The 19,494-nt window shown below is 37.6% G+C and overlaps 1 pseudogene; it reads left to right on the top strand.

Annotated features, from left to right (window-relative positions):
* The first annotated feature begins 1,248 nt into the window (after positions 1–1,248).
* On the top strand, positions 1,249–15,425 carry LOC117094170 (annotated as a pseudogene).
* The last annotated feature ends 4,069 nt before the right edge of the window (positions 15,426–19,494 follow it).

The raw sequence follows: 19,494 nt of genomic DNA, 5'->3' as shown, positions 1-19,494 counted from the left end.
AAAACCTCACATTTTGCTCCATACATTATGCATATAATTATAACTTAGTCAATAATAATAATAATAAAAATAATAATTTTTAAAACTCTCTGACTTTTGACAATTTGTTTATAATGTGGCTTGGTATAGTCTTCTTTGAGTTGATCTTACTTAAATACTTTTGAACTTCATGAATCTTGTATGTTAATTTTCCTCTCATGATTTGGGAATTTTTCAGCATTAGTTCTTTAAATAAGCTTTCTGCCCCATTTCTGTCTGTTTTCTATTTGAAACACCCACAATGCATGCATTGATTTGCTTGTTGATATTCCATATATCCTGTAGACTTTCTCTACTCATTTTCATTCTTTTTTTCTCTCCTCTGTCTAGATGTTTTCAAATGATGTATGTCTTCAGATTTGCTTGTTCTTTCTTCTGTTTGATCAAATCTGCTGTTGAAGCCTTATATTGTATTTTTTTATTTCTGTCACTGTATTCTTCAGCTCCAGAATTTCTGTTTAGTTCTTTTTTATTATTTCTATTTCATTGTAGAACTTATTTTGTTCATGTATTGCTTTCCTGGTTTACTTGATGTCTGTCTGTGTTCTCTCACTGCTCACAGTGTTTCTTTAAAACAATTATTTATACTTATTTGCCCAGCAATTTACAAATATCCATTTATTTGGTTTGGTTACTGGAGTTATTGGGTGACTATGGTGGTACCATGTTTTCCTGGTTTTTCATGTTCCTTATAGCCTTGTGTTGTCTTCACATTTGAAGAAGCAGTTATCCCTTCCAAACTTCACAAATTGGCCTTGGTAGGAAAAAAAATTCTTTTTTGGGCAGGTGGCGTGAAGTGTGTGGTTGTTCTACATCCAGATATGTATTCAGTAATGCACAGGGACACAAGTTCTAAAGGCATATGAGGGAGTTGTCTCGGGGGTGGGGCACAGAGGTTAAGTCTGGTGGGTGTGTGTGTACACATGCAGCTACAGTGAATGCCTAGTCTACTGAACATGCTGGAGCATGTGCCATGGAGGTGGCAGGCACATAATCAGGTCTGGTGGGCACTGGGCAAAGCTACAATGGGCACATGGTCCAATGGGTGCATATGCTTAGCTTCAGCAGGTGTCTGGTCCCTTGGTCATATGTGCACAGCTGTAGTGCAGACATGGTCCAGTAGACACCTGAGCATGCAAGTGGTGGCACCATTAAGTGACAGGAACTGTGCAAAGGCACATGCTTTATGGCAGGTTCCTATTCTCAGGCATGGGCATGTGCAGCCTGGCGTTGGCTGCAACTCCAGCAACTCTGAGTCCAGTGTGGGAAGGGGGGTTACTTGGCATCTGTGGCGTCAGTGACGCAGCAGCTGGGGTCCATGTCAGAGAAGACTGCAGAAGTCCTTTGCAATGGTAGTTAGGGCCACTGGAATTCTTGGTGTCAACAGCTGCTGAGGTCCACCCACTCTCCCTGTTCCCCCATGAGGGAACCAGTGACCAAAGGGATTCCTTGTGGCACTGTGCCAGTCTGGGGGATGCGGCAACACATAAAAAATGCTTCCTACCCCTTTCTATTAGCCATTCTTGGTCTCTGCAATCCTATGGATTGCTGCTGCCCCCTAACTGCCTCAGGGCTTCTCCCAGAGCTATCCTTTTCCACAAATATTTGGTTTTATCATTGTTTTTGTTTAGGGGTGAGAGTTGGGATCACTCAGTTTGCCATCTTGCTGACATTGCTTCCCAAGCAGTTTTTACTTTGAATCTTTTTCTGTATCTGTATCCTCTGCCTGCTATGGTCTCCAGATAGCTTCTTGTCTAGCAATAATATAACCTTCAAATCTGCTCAGATATCACCTTCTGACCACCCCATTTCATACTGCAATCTATTTCCAATTCCTCCCCTACCCCAGCACTGCTTGGCACCATTATTCAAACCTACTTTTCCTTTCTTTAACCCATAGCAATTCCCTCTTTCTAATATATTCTAAATTATTTATTTACTGTATTTATTGTTTGTAGCCTTTCCTACCCAGTACAAATGAGCTCTATAAGGACAGAAGCTTTTGTTTTGGTCATTGATAATTCACTTGTTTATTGAGCCTAGTGGATGATAATGGAACCAAGGAATGTAACTATTTGTTAAGGTACTATGGTACTGAATAGAGACTTGAACTGGGACAGTTCATTAGAGTCAGTTGTGTTAGAATATGTGTTTTTCATGGAACCATATTGATAGTAGGATATTGGCTAGTTGACACATACATCTACCATCTCCTGTATCTCAAATAGACTGTCTGAGACTTATCTATACACCAATAAATTTTAAATAAAAATACCCAACTCATGACAATTGTGCATCACCCACTTTACGAATCCTGATGCAAAGCAAGAGAACTGGGTGATTAAACTACATGAGTCATCTATTCTTATCTTCTTATCTGCAAAGATGTCCCTTCGCACTCTCTGATGTCTTTCTATTCCATGAGTCATTTGACTTTTCATACTTTCCCCATTTCTCCCTTCTTTTGCTTTTAATACAAACTTCACTAAAACTAATAAAATAATTTTAATAAAATGAAGAGATGTTTAAAAAACAAATCAGAAAAAATACAAAAAATGTTTGATGTTATGGTTTAAATTTTATATAAAATACTTAATTTTACATTATTCTTTTTTATTTTATTAACTTTTTTTAACTTTTATTTTAAGCTCAGGGTTATATGTGCAGGTTTGTCACATAGTTCAACTTGTGACATAGGGGTTTGATGTACAGATTATTTCCTTACCCAGTATTAAGCCTAGTACCCAATTATTTGTTTTTCCTGATCCTCTCCCTCCTCCCACCCTCCACTCTCCGACAGGTCCTAGTGTGTGTTGTTCCCCTCTATGTGTCCATGTGTTCTCATTATTTAGCTCCCACTTATAAGTGAGAACAGGCAGTATTTGGTTTTCCATTCCTGCATTAGTTTGCCAAGGATAATGGCCTCCAGCTCCATCCATGTGCTTGCAAAAGACATGATCTGGTTCTTTTTTATGGCTAGTATTTCATGGTGTACATGTACCACGTTTTTCTTTTTCCATTCTATCACTGGTGGGCATTTAGGTTGATTCCATGTCTTTGCTACTGTGAATAGTGTTGCAATGAACATATGTGTGCATATGTCCTTAATATGTGTCCTTGTATTCCCAAAGGAATATAAATCATTCTACTATAATTCTACATTATTCTTTTTTTGTTTATATCTACAATGTAGGGATGTTTTAAATGTCTGGACTAGTACTTATATGATGGATTTATGTATGTTTGTATATATAACTGTGTGTGTTTGAAGATAACTTATTTCATTTTAGCATATATTTATTTTGATTTCAAATATATCTGTTATAGAAATTGGGAAAATAAAGAAAAGTATAAATAAAAGTCACAAAATCCCACCACTGAGAGACAATCATTGTTTACATTGTTATTGTATATCTCTCAATTGTTTAAAAATATTTCATTCATTTTATCAAAAAATTATATTTTATATGTTCAAAATTTATATGTACATTCTATTCTATTTATATTTTGTATATTCTTATTTATTGCTGAAATTATACAATATATGTCTTATTTCTATTTTTAGACAGATTTAAAGTTTACATCAGTCCTTTACCATGGTTTCCCTGTAACTAATGTGGTAGGCAGAATAACACCTGAAGATATTCACATTCTAATCCCCAGAACCTGTGAATATGTTACATTATGTTCGAGAACTTCCCAGATGTGATTAAGTTAAGAATATTGAAATGGGAAAATTATCCTGGATTATCTGGGTGGATCAAATTTAAATCACCAGGGTCTTTATATGTGACAGAGGAAGCTAATAATGTAAAAGTCAGAGACAGATTTGAAAATACTATGGTGTTGGATTTGAAAAGAAAAGAAGTGGCCATGAGTCAAGGAATGTTGTCAGTCTCTAGGGTCTGGAAAAGGCAAGCAAACTGCTTTTTCCCTAGACCCTCCAGAAGTCCCACTGATACCCTGATTTTAGTACAGCGACACTCGTTTTGGACTCCTGAACTCCAAAACTAGATGATTTTTTAAAAATTGTGCTGTTTTAAGTCTCCAAGTTTATGTAATTTGTTATAGCAGCAATATGAAACTAATATATCTGAGTTCTTTGTTCTGATTTAGTTCTTGAATATTTGGATCTGATCAAGTAGGATTTCAAGAGTGCTGTGTCCCTGAATTGGTGTTTCAGAAAGTACATCTTCACCTCTATGGTAAGAGTATATAAAGGCATCATGTTACTCAGATCGTTTATTGCTCCACTATCTTCTGACAATATCTTTTTCACTGGAGAAATTTTTTCTCCTTTGTACATGACTATGTTTTCCTGCCTGGATATTTTAAGATTTTTTCTTCATTATTGAATTGTAAGGAGCTTTTCAGGATTATCTCTTTGTGTTAATTTTTTGTATCAATATTTTTACTGCAAAACCTAAAGTTCTTTTCATCTACAGAGTCACATATTATTTTGGGAAAGGTTTCTTCCAATATATGTTATGATAATTATTCTTTATGTTTTGGTTATGCACATAAGGAAAATTACTTAGGTTTATGCTGGATACTCTTTATCTTTCAAACCTATAATGTTTATCATTTATATTTTGTACTAGGTCTTTACCTGTTTGGATTGCAAAATTTCCTCAGTTCTTTCCTGACTATAATTGCACTATAGTCTAATTTTCCCTATGGCTTGTAATATTGCTTTGCCTCTGGAATACTTTACATTATATTATCCCTCCCCAAAGAAATAATCCAGTTTGCTTTTCATTTCTTTTGTTATCTTCTAATCATTTCTTTGAACTTCACTACACCTTTGTTGAGCTTTAATAGATGCTTTGTTTGGTCAACATTTCATGTGGAACTATAGAGAACAGTTCCTCCAACAGTTCATGTGGAACTAATGGTCAAATATCTTCCCTGTCAGTTAATTCTCCTTGTGATGAATTTTCTTCTCCTGACTTTTTCTCAAGTTTATTCAAAAACGTTTTCATGGATTCTATCCACAGGCATACCTCGTTTTATGGTTCTTGCCTTATTGAACTTCACAGATACTATGTTTTTTTACAAATTGAAGGTCCATGACAACCTTGCATGAAGCAAGTGTACTGACTCCATTTTTCCAACAGCATGTGCTCGCTTCATGTCTCAGTGTCACATTTTGATAATTCTCATATTTCAAACTTTATTATTATTATTTATTATGTCAGTTATGGTGATCTGTGATCAGTGATCTTTGACGTTACTATTGTACTTTTTATGAGATGCCATGAATCATACCCATATAAAATGGCAAACTTAACTGAGAAATATTGTGCACATTCTGAGTGCTCCAGTGACCAGCCTCATCTCTCTCCCTCTGCTCAAGCCTCCCTACTTGCTGAGACACAACAATATTGAAATTAGGCCAAAGAATAACTTCACAATATTCTCTAAGTGTTCAAGTGAAAGCAAGAGTCCCATAGCTCTCGCTTTAAATCAGAAGCTAGAAATGATTAAGATTAGTGACAAAGGCCTGTCAAAAGCCCTGATAGGTCTAAAACTAGGCCTCTTGCAACAAACAGCCAAGGTGTAAATGCAAAAGAAAAGTTCTGGAAGGAAATTAAAAGTGCTACTCCAGTGAACACACAAGTGATGATAAAGCCATGCAGTCTTCTTGCTGATATGGAGAAAGTTTTAGTAGCCTGCATAGAAGATCAAACGAGCCACAATATCCCCTTAAGCCAAAGCCTAATCCAGACCAAGGTCCTAATTCTCTTCAATTATACAAAGCTGTGAGAGGTGAGGAAGCTGCATAAGAAAAGTTGAAAGTTAGCAGATGTTGGTTCAAAGTGAAGAAGCAAGTGCTGATGTAGAAACAACAAATTATGCAGAAGATCTAGCTAAGATCATTGAAGAAGGTGGCTACACTAAATGACAGATTTTCAATGTAGATGAAACAACCTTTTATTGGAAGAAGATGCCATCTAGGACTTTCATAGCTAAAGAGGGGAAGTCAGTGCCTGGCTTTAAAGCTTCAAAAGACAGGCTGACTCTCATATTAAGGGCTAATGCAGTTGACGACTTTAACATGAAGCCAGCGCTAAATCTACTCTGCCTGTGCTCCCTAAATGAAGAACAAAGTCTGAATGACAGCACGTCTGTTTACAGCATGGTTTACTGAATATTTTAAGCCCACTTTTGAGACCTACTGCTCAGAACAAAAGATTTCTTTCAAAAGATTACTGCTCATTGACAATGCACTTGATCACGCAAGAGCCCTGATCTCAGAGATATACAATGAAAGCAATATTATTTTTATGCCTGCTAACACCACATGCATCCTATAGCCCATGGATCAAGGAGTAATTTTGGCTTTCAAGTTTTGTTATTTAAGAAATACATTTTGTAATGCCATAGCTGCCATAGATTGCAATTCCTCTGATGGATCTAGACAAAGCAAATTGAAAATCTTCTGAAAGAGATTTACCATTTCTAGATGCCATTTAAGAATATGTGTGATCATGAGAGGAGGTTAAAATACCAACATTATCAGGAATTTGGAAGAAGTTGATTCCAACCCTCATGGATGACTTTGAGGAATTCAGGGTTCCAATGGAAGAAGTCACTGCAGATGTGGTGGAAACAGCAAGAGAACTAGAATTAGAAATGGAGTCTGAAGATGTGACTGAATTGTTGCAATCTCATGATATAACTTTAATGGGTAAAGAGTTACTTCTTATGGATGAGCAAAGAAAATGGTTTTTGGAGATGGAATTTACTCATGATGAAGATTCTAGGAACAATGTTGAAATGATAAAAAAGCATTTTGAATATTACATAAATTCAGTTGATAAAGCAGTGGCAGGGTTTGAGTGCATTCACTCCAATTCTGAAAGAAGTTCTACTGTGGGCAAAATGCTAGTAAACAAAATTACATGTGTCAGAGAAATCTTTTGTGAAAGGAAAAGTCAACCAATGCAAATTTCACTGTTGTATTATTTTAAGAAATTATCATAGCCACTCCAACCTTTAGCAACCACCACCCTGATTAGTCAGCACCCATCGACATTGAGGCAAAGTTCTCACCAGCAAAAAAGATTATGACTCACCGAAGGCCAGATGATTGTTAGCATTTTTTAGCAATAACGTATTTTTAAATGAGGGTATGTACATTTTTTACATGTAAGGCTATTTGCACACTTAGACTAGTTAGTATAGTATAAACATAACTTTTTTTTGCACTGAGAAACAAACAAACAAAAAACATGCCACTCACTTTATTGCAATATTTGCTTTATCGTGTGGCATGTATCTGGGCCTGCAGTATCTCTCAGATATGCATGTGTTTCTTTCTTTTCTTTTTCTTTTTCTTTTTTTTTTTTTTTTGAGACAGAGTCTCGCTCTTGTTGCCAGGCTGGAGTGCAATGGTGGGATCTCGGCTTACCACAACCTCCGCCTCCCCAGTTCAAGCATTCTCCTGCCTCAGCCTCCCGAGTAGCCGGGATTACAGGCATGCACGACCACGCCCAGCTAATTTTGTATTTTTAGTCGATATGGGGTTTCTCCATGTTGTTCAGGCTGGTCTCGAACTCCCGACCTCAGGTAATCTGCCCGCCTCAGCCTCCCAAAGTGCTGAGATTACAGGTGTGAGCCTCCGCGCCTGGTCAATATCCCTGTATTTCTTACAGATTTCTCTCTTACCTGGGAAGCATATATCCTTTCAGTGTTCAGGGTTCACACTAGTCACAGAGAAAACCTCTGAGGCCACAGGTCCTCAGAAGCTCCATCAGTTAATCATTACCTTCCCCTTTCTTCAGAGGGTTTACCCTGATAATTATTCCACAACCGGATATTGAGTAGGATGCCAGATATGTAAGTAGGATACAACAGAACTTGTGTCCACATAGTTTCCCGGCAAATCTATATTTTTGCAGTTTAGATAAGTCTCTTAAAAAACATTCTGCACTTCTGGTAATATCATGCCCTAGTTTTTTTCAGTACACTAGCGAAAATTATTCTTTTTTACTCATATATTATGTCTCAACAAAATGTAAACACCTTGAATTTTACTTGTGGTCAATGCAGTTATGTGTTGTATAATCTTTGAATGTGGGAGATTTAAGTAGCTATCTAGGGGGTAAGGAATTACTTGTTATCAACTCCATTTCTGAACTGGGTGTAAACATATGCCTATATAGGTCAGTTTTGGTTTTGTTTTGTTTTGTTTTTGAGACGGAATCTCGCTCTGTTGCCCAGGCTGGAGTGCAGTGCCATGATCTCGGCTCACTGCAAGCTCCGCCTCCCGGGTTCATGCCATTCTCCCGCCTCAGTCCCCTGAGTAGCTGGGACTACAGGTGCCCACCACCACGCCCAGCTAATTTTTGGTATTTTTTTTTCTTTTTAAATAGAGACAGAGTTTCACAGTGTAAGGCAGGATAGTCTCAATCTCCTGACTTCATGATCCGCCCACCTCTGCCTACCAAAGTGCTGGGATTACAGGCATGAGCCACCGCACCTAGCTCAGTGAGTTTTTAATACGGCAGTCCCTCCTTATTCACAGTTTCTTTCAGTAGTTTATGTTACTTGGGGGTCAACCACAGTCTGGAAACAGGTTAGTCCATTACAATAAGATATTTTGAATAGCTGGGCATGATGGTGGGCACCCAGCTACTTGGGAGGGGAGGTTGAAGCAGAAGAATCATTTGAACCCAGGAGGTGGAGGCTGCAGTGAGCTAAGATCACGCCTTTGCACTCCAGCCTGGGTGACAAGGCAAGACCCCATCTCAAAAAAAAAAATATTTTGAGAGAGAGAAAGACCAAATAACTTTTATTTTTATAACTTAATTCAACTTTTATTATTTTTATAACTTTTTTTAAAGTATATTGTTATAATTGTTCTATTTTAGTATTACTGTTAATGTCTTACTGTGTCAAATTTTTAAATCAAACTTTATCATAGATATGCATGTATAAGCAAAAACATAGTATATATAGGTACTATCCATAGTTTCAAGCATCCACTGGTGGTCTTGAAACATATGCTCTGCAGAAAAAGGAGAACTTCTGTATTTTACCAGGCATTTTACAACCTGTTAATGTGAAAGAACTTAACCAAAGTGGGTCACTGGAGATTAAGTTCTTACTAAATTCCAATACTAATCAGCAGTTACTAATTGGCACGTACTGGGGTTTTTAAAAAATTATTATTAAGTATCTAAGATATATTAAGCTAGTATTTAGTAAACATCCACCATATGTCAGACACTATGATGGACATTTTGAAAGTATCAGTTAATAAGTAAGTTAAAATCCTTGCCTTTATGAAAGCAGAGCTGTGACAAGCATGAATGCACTTGCATGACCTGAGAGTGACTGTCTCCTTAAATTTTGCAACCTAGATGCCTTGCTGGCCTTACTCTAGGACAGCCATATGACATGAACCTTATGATGTAGTGGGAAAACTGCAACAAACAAGATTAGTGAGTAAACCATTTTAGATGTTGCTAAATTATTTTGGATAAAATAAAGAAGGAAAATGGGATAGTAACATTTTTAGTGTTTAGGGTAAGGGAAAGAGTTGCACTTTTAGTTAAGGATGTCTAGGGATATTTTCTTCAAGATGGTGGATGTTGAGTATGACTGATGGAAGAGACATAGTGAATTATATGGAGACTTGAGGGAGGAATTCTAGCCAAAGGAACAAGTAAAAGGACTTGGCTAAAAGCTTACCTATTATTCTAGAACAACAGAAAGGAGGCCAGTATGGTTGGAGTGGAGTGAGCAAAGAAGGAAGTTGTAGGAAATCAGTGATAAGACTGGGCCCAGATCAATAGGAAAATTAAACCACTATGAGGACTTTGGTTTACATTCTGCATGCTAAAGAAAAGCACTAGAGAGTTTTGATTTGAGAACTGTCATGGATTAACATATTTTAGCAACACTACTCTGCTGCTATCTAGAGAAAAGACATTAGTGTTGCAAGGTCCAAGTGGCGAGGTCAAAAGTCTACTGCAAAAACACAGGAAATGAATGCATGATAGATATATTTTGTATGTAAGACTACAGAATTTGCTGTGGGTTTGAACGGAGGGAGAAAGAGAAATTGTGACATTAAGGATGACAAAGTTTTTTGCCTTAGCAACTAAAACATTGTTGTCCCATATTGAAAGGTGAAGACTGTTCTGGTTAGGAAATGGTAGGTTCAAGATGTGTGTTAGACATCTAAATGAAGATGTTAAGTAGTCAATTTTCCCTCTAAGAATCAAGAGTTCAAGAGGGAAGCTCACGTTGGAAATATAAGTTTGACAGTCATCAGCATGTAGATAGTATTTAGATTCACAGCATCAAGAAAGTGAGACTAAATAGAAAATAAAAGAAATCTTGGATTTACTTCTTTGGCTTCTCCAATGTATAGAGGCAGGGAGATGAGGGAATGTCAGCAGAGGAGACTGAGAATAGATGGAGGGAGGAGGAGGGAAGGAAGAGAGTATTATCTTAGAAGCCAAGTGAAGGAGGCATTTCAAAAGTGTGTCAAATGTTGTTTCACCAGATATGCCCCAGATCATATGAGGATACTATGGACCTTATTAAAACACAATTCCATTGAAAAAGTAAAGAGGGATATTGCTAAATATTATACTTATTTGTATTTTTACTTTTTGTATTCTGACTTTTGTTCTTCTTGGAATTTTTTTTAGCATTTTGTTTACTCCTTCATTGGTGCAAACTGAGGGGATACAAATAAGATGATGTGTGCTTCCTGCTATTGAGGAATCTGCAGTCTGAATAATGATCTTATGGTCATTGCATTGATCCATCCTATGACTTTGTAGTATAGGTGAGAACAGAGTGAGGCAGAAGGAGGAAAAAAAAAGCATTCATGGCAAGGCTACTATATTGTAAGTGCCCCCAATCTTACCCAGAGAACATTCTCTGAGTTTTATTGACCAGTTGAGTCAAGAGCATCCCATCAGAGGTGGATAACATACTAAATCTCTACTTATGAAATTATTTCCAGTATCCTATTCTCACAAAAAGGCAAGCATCCATCATAGTTGAAATTCAGGTCTGTAATGTGGATTAGAAAGAAGCTAAAATACTGAGTACTAATATTGCAAAGAGTAATCTTCTAAAATGATTTTGTGGGATTCAACACCAGGTTTTTGTTTTTTTTTTTTTTTTAGCTTTTAATTAAACCTTAATTTGGTTGTGACATTTTGATAGATTCAGACAATTTTTCAGCCTTCCCACAGTGATTCGTTATTCTACCCTTTTGACAGTGTGTTCTTCCCACACACAGAATTTCAGGCATGGGGCCTCAGTTGAACAAATATAATTAGTATCACACAACCTTCAATTTTATGTTTAAATACATTTTTAAAATTATTAACTTTGAAATAATAAAAAAGTGAAAAAATTACTTTTCATTATGAAAGACAAGAACTTAAAATATTTCATTTAAGTCTTTGTGAAAAGTAAAACAAGTAGAAGAAAGAAAGAGAGGGGAAAGTGGATTTTAAAAAAACACTTATTCAAAGAAGTGTTTTTGAATTTCAACTTTTATATTAGATCCGGGGGTACATGTGCAGGTTTGTTACATGGGTATATTGCATGACACTGAGACTCGGAGTACAAATGATTCCATCACCTGGGTGGTAACTATAGTACCCAATAAGTAGTTTTTCAACCCTTTCTCCCCCTCCCCGCCCAGTAGTCTCTAGTGGCTATTGTTCCCATCTTTATGTCCATATGTACTCACTGTTTAGCTCCCACTTAAAAGTAAGAACAGGAGGTATTTGGTTTTCTGTTTCTGCTTTAGTTCACTTCGGATAATAGCCTCCAGCTGCATCCATGTGGCTGAAAAGAACATGCTTTCATTCTTTTTTATGGCTGTGTAGTATTCCATGGTGTATGTGTACCATATTTTCTTTATCCAATCCACCATTAACAGGTACCTGGGTTGATTTCATGTTTCTGTTATTGTGAATAGTACTGCAGTGAACACACAAGTACATGTGAGAGTCTTTTTGAGAGAATGATTTATTATCATTTGGCTATATACCCAGTAATGGGATTGCTGAGTCAAATGGTAGTTCTGTTTTAAGTTCTTTGAGAAATCTCCAAACTGCTTTCCACATGGCTGAACTAATTTACATTCCCACCAATAGTGTATAAGTGTCCCCTTTTCTCTACAGCCTGGCCAGTATGTTATTTTTTGACTTTTTATTAATAGCCATTCTGATTGGTATGAGATGGTATCTCACCATGGTTTTGATTTGCATTTCCCTGATCATTAATGATGTGAAACAATTTTTCATGTTTGCTGGCCACTTTCATGCCTTCTTTTGAGAAGTGTCTGTTAATGTCATTTGACCACTTTTTAATGTGGTTATGTGTTTTCTGCTTGTTGAATTGCTTAAGTTCCTTATAGATAATGGATATTAGACCTTTGTCAGATGCATGGTTTGTGAATATTTTCTTTCCTTCTGAAGGGTATCTGTTTAACTCTGTCAATAGTTTATTTTGCTGTGCAGAAGCTTTTTAGTTTAATAAGGTCCTACTTGTCAATTTTTGTTTTTGTTGCAATTGCTTTTTAAGACTTGGTTATAAACTCTCTAAGACCTTTAAATGGTTTTTATATGTCTCTGTTATGGTTTCATCCACTTCTATTCTAGTCTTGTTTTCTAACTAGTTATCTTCAAGCATGTTTAGAATTCTTTAGAAAGGGGAATATAGTTGTCACCCAACTATTTTCCATTCAATTTTATAATGATCCTAAGTCTAGAGAGTGATAAAAATAGAGTAATTTCTTATCCTCTGCATGTTTCTCAGAGAGCTAGTCCACCAGCCATCATATTTCAAGCTACACCTAAGTTATAGGCATGGTGGAATGTGCAGTCTCAAGAGTGATACATGAAATGTAAGAATAGCATATGCTACAGTCTGAATGTGTCCCCAAAGTTCATGTGTTGGTGGCCAATGTGAAAGCATAAGAGATGTGGCCCTTAGGAGGTAAGTCATAAGGGCATGGCCTTCATGGGAAACACTGGCAAACTTGGAGCGACAGACCTATGCTTTTGAGGGAAGCTACCTGGAAGACATTCAGATGTATGGCAATATTACTCCTGACTGGGATTGGTATCTGACCAACCAAAAAAACTCCTATAGCAAAAATGATAGAAGGAACCAGAAGTTTAAGGAAGCTAAGAGGCTCTTCAGTAAATCCTCAGTTACCTCAGCAGCTGCATTAAGTGCATTGGCAGGAGTTCAGGACTAGCTCATTTAAAAGAAGGAGCCAGCAGTAGGTATTGGAAATCTACAAAGGATGTACAGCCAATGAAGTACCCTTACATACCAAAGAAATAATTATGCTCTGAACACAACAGCTACCTATGCAGAGCCGTACAGGCCCATAAATACCAAGTTCAAGAGTGCAATTATAACAGGCTTCAGCACGCAGTGCCGGTTGATGATGGTACCACAAGATTCCCATCAATAGACAGCATTTAGAAGGACCCCAGGGAGTTTGCCTGGCATGATCCTGAGTTGCCTAAGGTCATTCACATACTTCAGCACCAGTTCCCATCTGTTCAGGCAAATGCAGAAGCCTATCTGCAGCACCTGTGGCTTGGCGACAACAACGTGAAGATGAGGGTGTGTAGGTTAGGGGGAATCAAGCATCTGGTTGACCTTTTGGCCGCAGAGTTTTGGAATTTCAGAAGAATGACTGTGGTGCCCTTTGAAACATCAGTTTTGGCAAGTCTACAGATGAAAATAAAATAGCAATGAAGAATGTTGGTGGGATACCTGCCTTGTTGTGACTGTTGAGAAAATCTATTGATGCAGAAGTAAGGGAGCTTTTCACAGGAGGTCTTTGAAATTTATCCTCATGTGATGCTGTAAAAATGACAATTATTCATGATGCTCTCTCAACCTTAACAAACTCTGTGATCATTCCACATTCTGGATGGAATAACTCTTCATGATGGCCATAAAATTAAATTTCAGACTTCACTAGTTCTGTGTAATATGACAGGTTGCCTGAGGAACCTCAGTTGCATGGGGTAAGAAGCTCAGAAGCAAAAGCAGTCCTGAGAGGGGCTAGTGGATTCGCTGTTGTATGTGATCTACACGTGTATGAACACATCTGATTACGACAGCAAGATAGTGAAGAATTGCGTGTGCACCCTGAGGAACCTGTCCTATCGGCTGGAGCTGGAGGTGCCCCAGACCTGGTTACTGGGACTGAACAAATGTGATGACTTACTAGGAAAAGTTTCCCAGCAAAGACTCTGAGCCAAGCTGCTGGGGGAAGAAAAAGTAAAAGAGGACTCTGCAAGAAGATCAATGGGATGGAGTTGGTCCTATCCCAGCACTGTCAAAAAGGGGTTGAGATGCAGTGGCACCCATCGGTGGTGAAGCTATATCTGACTCTTCTAGCAGAAAGTTTCAACCCAGCCACCTTGGAAGGCTCTGCCAGACCTCTCCAGAACCTCTCTGCTGGCAACTGGAAGTTTGCAGGATACATCCGGGTGGCTGTCTGAAAATAAAAGGGGCTCCCCATCCTTGTGGAACTTCTGAGAATGGATAATGATAGAGTTGTTTCTTCCGTGGCAACTGCCTTGAGGAATATGACACTAGATGTTCGCAACAAGGAGCTCATAAGCAAATACGCCATGCAAGACCTGGTCAACCATCTTCCCTGCAGCAATGGTCCCAGTGTCTTGTCTGATGAGTCCAAGGCAGCCATGTGCTGTGTTCTGCATGAGGTCACCAGCAAAAACATGGAGAACACCAAAGCCCTGGCTGACTTGGGAGACATAGAGAAGCTGGTAAACATAACCAAAGGCAGGGGCAACAGATCATCTCTAAAAGTAGTGAAGGCAGCAGCCCAGGTCTTGAATACATTATGGCAATATCAGGACCGCTGGAGCATTTATAAAAATGATGGGTGGAATCAGAACCATTTTATTACACCTGTGTCGACAATGGAGCGACACTGATTCATATCACGTCCTTCCTGGTCTACCACCAACCAAAAGATGTCACCCATCGTTCAGTCAGTCCAGCAAACCTTCACCAGTTTACATCAGTTCATATTCCTCACCAGCAAGAGAATTACATAGACAACTACAGCATCAACAGCTGTATTATAGTCAAGATGACTCCAACAAAATAACTTTGAATCATACAGATTGTATTTGCAGTCTCCTCATAGCTATGAAGACCCTTATTTTGATGACCGAGTTCACTTTCCAGCTTCTACTGATTAGTCAACACAGTGTGGACTGAAATCAATCACAAATTATGTAGACTTTTATTCCATTAAACGAACTTCTTATAGAGCAGAACAGTACCCAGGGTCCCCAGAATCACAGGTGCAGCATCAAGATGCCCCACAGAGGAACTCTTTCTAACTTTGTTCGGATTGAGGTGAAAAGTCCATCTTGCTGATTTGATGATTGAAATGTGAAAGGGAGTGGAAGGAATGAGTGAAGTGCATTTCTTTTTCTTTTTTAAGGAATTATTAAGGAAGCGATGAAACATTTGGGACAGGACTTTCTAAGCTCTATTTAGGTGTTACATCTAATTACTTGTAGATTCTGTAGTCTGGTGAAGGTGTGGGTGACATGATGAGAGGTTTAAGAAATGGGTGAAATGGGCCGGGCGCGGTGGCTCAAGCCTGTAATCCCAGCACTTTGGGAGGCCGAGACGGGCGGATCACGAGGTCAGGAGATCGAGACCATCCTGGCTAACACGGTGAAACCCCGTCTCTACTAAAAAAAAACCTAGCCGGGCGAGGTGGCGGGCGCCTGTAGTCCCAGCTACTCGGGAGGCTGAGGCAGGAGAATGGCGTAAACCCGGGAGGCGGAGCTTGCAGTGAGCTGAGATCGGCCACTGCACTCCAGCCTGGGCGACAGAGCGAGACTCCGTCTCAAAAAAAAAAAAAAAAAAAAAAAAAAAAAAGAAATGGGTGAAATGAAATGGGGATGTGTAGGTCAAATCAAATTAAAGATGATTTTTTAATGTGAATAAAGTCATGTTCTGATAGTTTGTACAGAAAAAATAAAATGATGCCCATGTTTTATTGCTATTACTAAATGTCAAGATTGTATGCTATTATGTCTTGTAAATTTCTTTTGTTGATGTAAATATGGAAATGCCACATTGGTTAACTGCCATCATTTGTAATGCAGTGTGTCGCTTGAAAAGAGATTTGAAGAAACTGACAACTTCAAAAACAAATGGGAAGCCCAAGGAACTGTGAGCAATTAAAAACAAACTGCGACACCCTTTGTCTCCACTATGCATAGTGTACTTTGGAAGCACAACGACCAGGCTGGTATTGCAGCGCCATGTCCATTCCTTGCCTCGTTCATAGGACGCTTCACTGCCATTTCCTAAGCACATGAAAGAAAAATAAATGTGGAAATTTCAAAAAAAAAAAAAAGGAAGGAAGGAAGGAAGGAAGGAAAGAGAGAGAGAGAGAGAGCCAAGAAGTGGGATGGAAAGTGACACTTCTCCAGACTTCCACAATCAGGAAAATGAGCCCAGCCAGGAGGACCCTGAGGATCTGGATGGATCTGTGCAGGGAATGAAACCTCACAAGGCTGCTTCCTCTACTTCCTCAGGGAGTCACCACAGCAGCCATAAAAAGTGAAAAAATAAAAAACCAGCATTGGATTGATCTGAGGTTAAACAAAAAACCATGAGCTGACTGTTAGAAGATACATTAGTGCAGAAGTTTCCAGGTTGTAGAGCCCTGCTTCCCTTCTCTGACCTCACAAAGATAAACATCCTTCACCTGAGTTCGTGGCCATCCACCTCTGCTCTCCCAGACTCAGTGCCTGTGACTTTGAGTAGTTTGTTCTAAATGTGGTGACAAGTCATTTCCATAATACATTGGATCATTTACTTTATGTCATTTTTAGTAATAGAACTGCAGGAAGATCAAGACATATATAATCCCAGCGAGTTGCTAACTGTACATTTCTCCCTTCTTAGCATGAATGTCTCCCCCTAAACTGGCTGGTACCAGCTTCATCTGTGATACACATCAAGAAATGTTCTCTGGTTTTGTCTTATGTTGAAAGTAGAACACAAATTACATTTCAGATGAAGGCTGTAAATATCTGGCATTTTCTTATATTGCTTTGTGTTTTCTTATTTTTCTCTTGTTTTTATCTTATTTTCTTTGGGGTCTTTTTGTAATGCCTTTGTACAGCTCATACCTTCTTGCTGACATATCTGATCATCTCTTTCATGCAGTTCCCAATATTCATAACTGAAAATAATCTGGTTTATCATAAGTAAAATGGGAAACTTGGCTCTTTGTTTTTTTACAAGGGAAGTATTTAGTAATTACCTATCTTAAATCTTTCTGAGTTGGAAGCAGATTCATGTTCAAGGAACAGGAAAAATGGAAAAACATGTTTAAATCAATCATTTTTAAATTGCTATTTTTATTCTTTTGTATAAATAAAATTTCACAGGCTTTGAAAAAAAAAGAAAGCAAAGACCAAACCTGCACCAAGCACTGAAACTGCTAGCACATTGATCTCGAACTTTAGAAGAGTGAGAAACAATTTTTTCGAACTTATTTATGTATTTCATCTATTTATTTAAATAGATAAAATTTTATGTATTTGTTTTATACAAAATGATGATTTGAAGTATATATACATAGTGAAATAGCCAAATCTAGCTAATTAAAGATGCATTATCTCACATAATCATTTTTGTAGTAAGTACACTTAGTATCTACTCTGATATGATGATGTATTTTAAGAATACACCATATCATAATTAACTCTAGTCCCTATGCTGTTTAATAGATCCCTTGAACTTATTCCTTTTATTGAACTATAATTTTGTATCCTTTGACTAACATCTCCCCAACTGCCCCTTCTCCCCACCAACACACAACAGCTCAGCCTCTGGTAATCACTATTCGACTCTCTATTTTTATGAGATCAACTTTTCAAGATTCCACATATGAGTGAATTGTGAGGTATTTGTCTTCCTATTTCTGACTTATTTCACATAATATAATGTACCCTAGGTTCACCCATGTTATTTTAAATAGCAGGATTTCCTTCTTATTCATGGCTTAATCATATTCCATTGTGTATACATATCATACTTTATCTATTTATGTGCTGGTGGACAATTTAGGCTGATTCCATATCCTTTTGTGTGAATAGTGCTGCAATAAACACTGAAGTGCAGATATCACTTCAACATCTGATTTCATTTCCTTTGGATACATACCCAGTAGTGAGAGAACTGGATTATACAGTAGTTTTATTTTAATTTTTTGAGGAACTCACACACTGCTTTCCATAATGGTGAATAATGTTCCCTTAATTCCACAGTTTCATCAACATTTGTTATTTTTTGTCTTTTTTTAATGCCCATTCTAACAGGTCTCAGATGATATCTCATGGTTTTGATTTGTTTTCCCTGATGATTAGTGATGCTGAATATTTTTGCATATATCTGTTGGTCACTTATATGTATTCTTCTGAGAAATGTCTACTCAGGTTTTTTGCCCATTTTAAAATCAGGTGATTTTTTTTTCTTGCTATTAAGTTGAGCTCCTTACACACTTTAGACATTAACTGTTATCAGATGTACAGTCTGCAAACATTTTCTTCTGTTCTATAGATTGTCTCTTCACTCTGTTGGCTGCTTCCTTTGCTTTGCAGAATTTTAGTTTGCTATAATCCCATTTGTGTATTTTTGTTTGGGCTGCCTATGCTTTGGAGAACATATCCAAAAAGTCATTTCCCAGACAAATATCCTGGAGCATTTCCCCTACACTTGCTTACATAAAAGCCTTACATTTAAGGCTTTAATTAATTTTGAGTTAATTTTTTAATATGGTGTGAGATAAGGGTCTAATTTCTTTCTTCTGCATATGGATACCCCATTTTCCCAATACCATTTATTAAAGAGACTCAATCTATGAAGGTTGTATTCAGGAAGTAGTATAGATCCCAAAAACAAGTTCATTTTATTTTATGCCATTGGAAAGATGTCAGAAATGGCCCTCAAGATGTTTCACAGAGAGAGCTGCAGATTAACATTTCCCTGTTTGTGTACTAAGGTATAAAGTCAGCAAAATGCTTCATGAAAAAGAAATCCATGACAAATACTAGGAAAGATTCTATTGCTGTAAACCAGTCTCAGTTGGATAACTCTTTAAAGGGCAATGATAAAGTAACTTCTTTCCATGCTGCTGTTAAATCTCAATTCAGATTTTGTTAAATTTCAATCAAGTTCATTCTTTTTTATTCCTGCTGACTTTCTTATTTGTCTAGTGCTATTTTATTAATGCTATTTTTTCTTGGGAAAGATACAAATTGAAGATGTCATGCTTCTGTTGCCTATTTTGAAAGGTATATAACCATATCTGCTATCATTATATTTACACAAAAACCAAAGAAATAAACAAACCACTTGTAAGAATTTCTAATTCAACTC

The sequence above is a fragment of the Trachypithecus francoisi genome, unplaced genomic scaffold (assembly GCF_009764315.1).
Source record: "Trachypithecus francoisi isolate TF-2019V2 unplaced genomic scaffold, Tfra_2.0 Lachesis_group13, whole genome shotgun sequence".
Classification (NCBI taxonomy): domain Eukaryota; kingdom Metazoa; phylum Chordata; class Mammalia; order Primates; family Cercopithecidae; genus Trachypithecus; species Trachypithecus francoisi.
The sequence above is the reverse complement of the archived record's forward strand: the minus strand, read 5'-3'. Positions and strand labels throughout refer to the sequence as shown.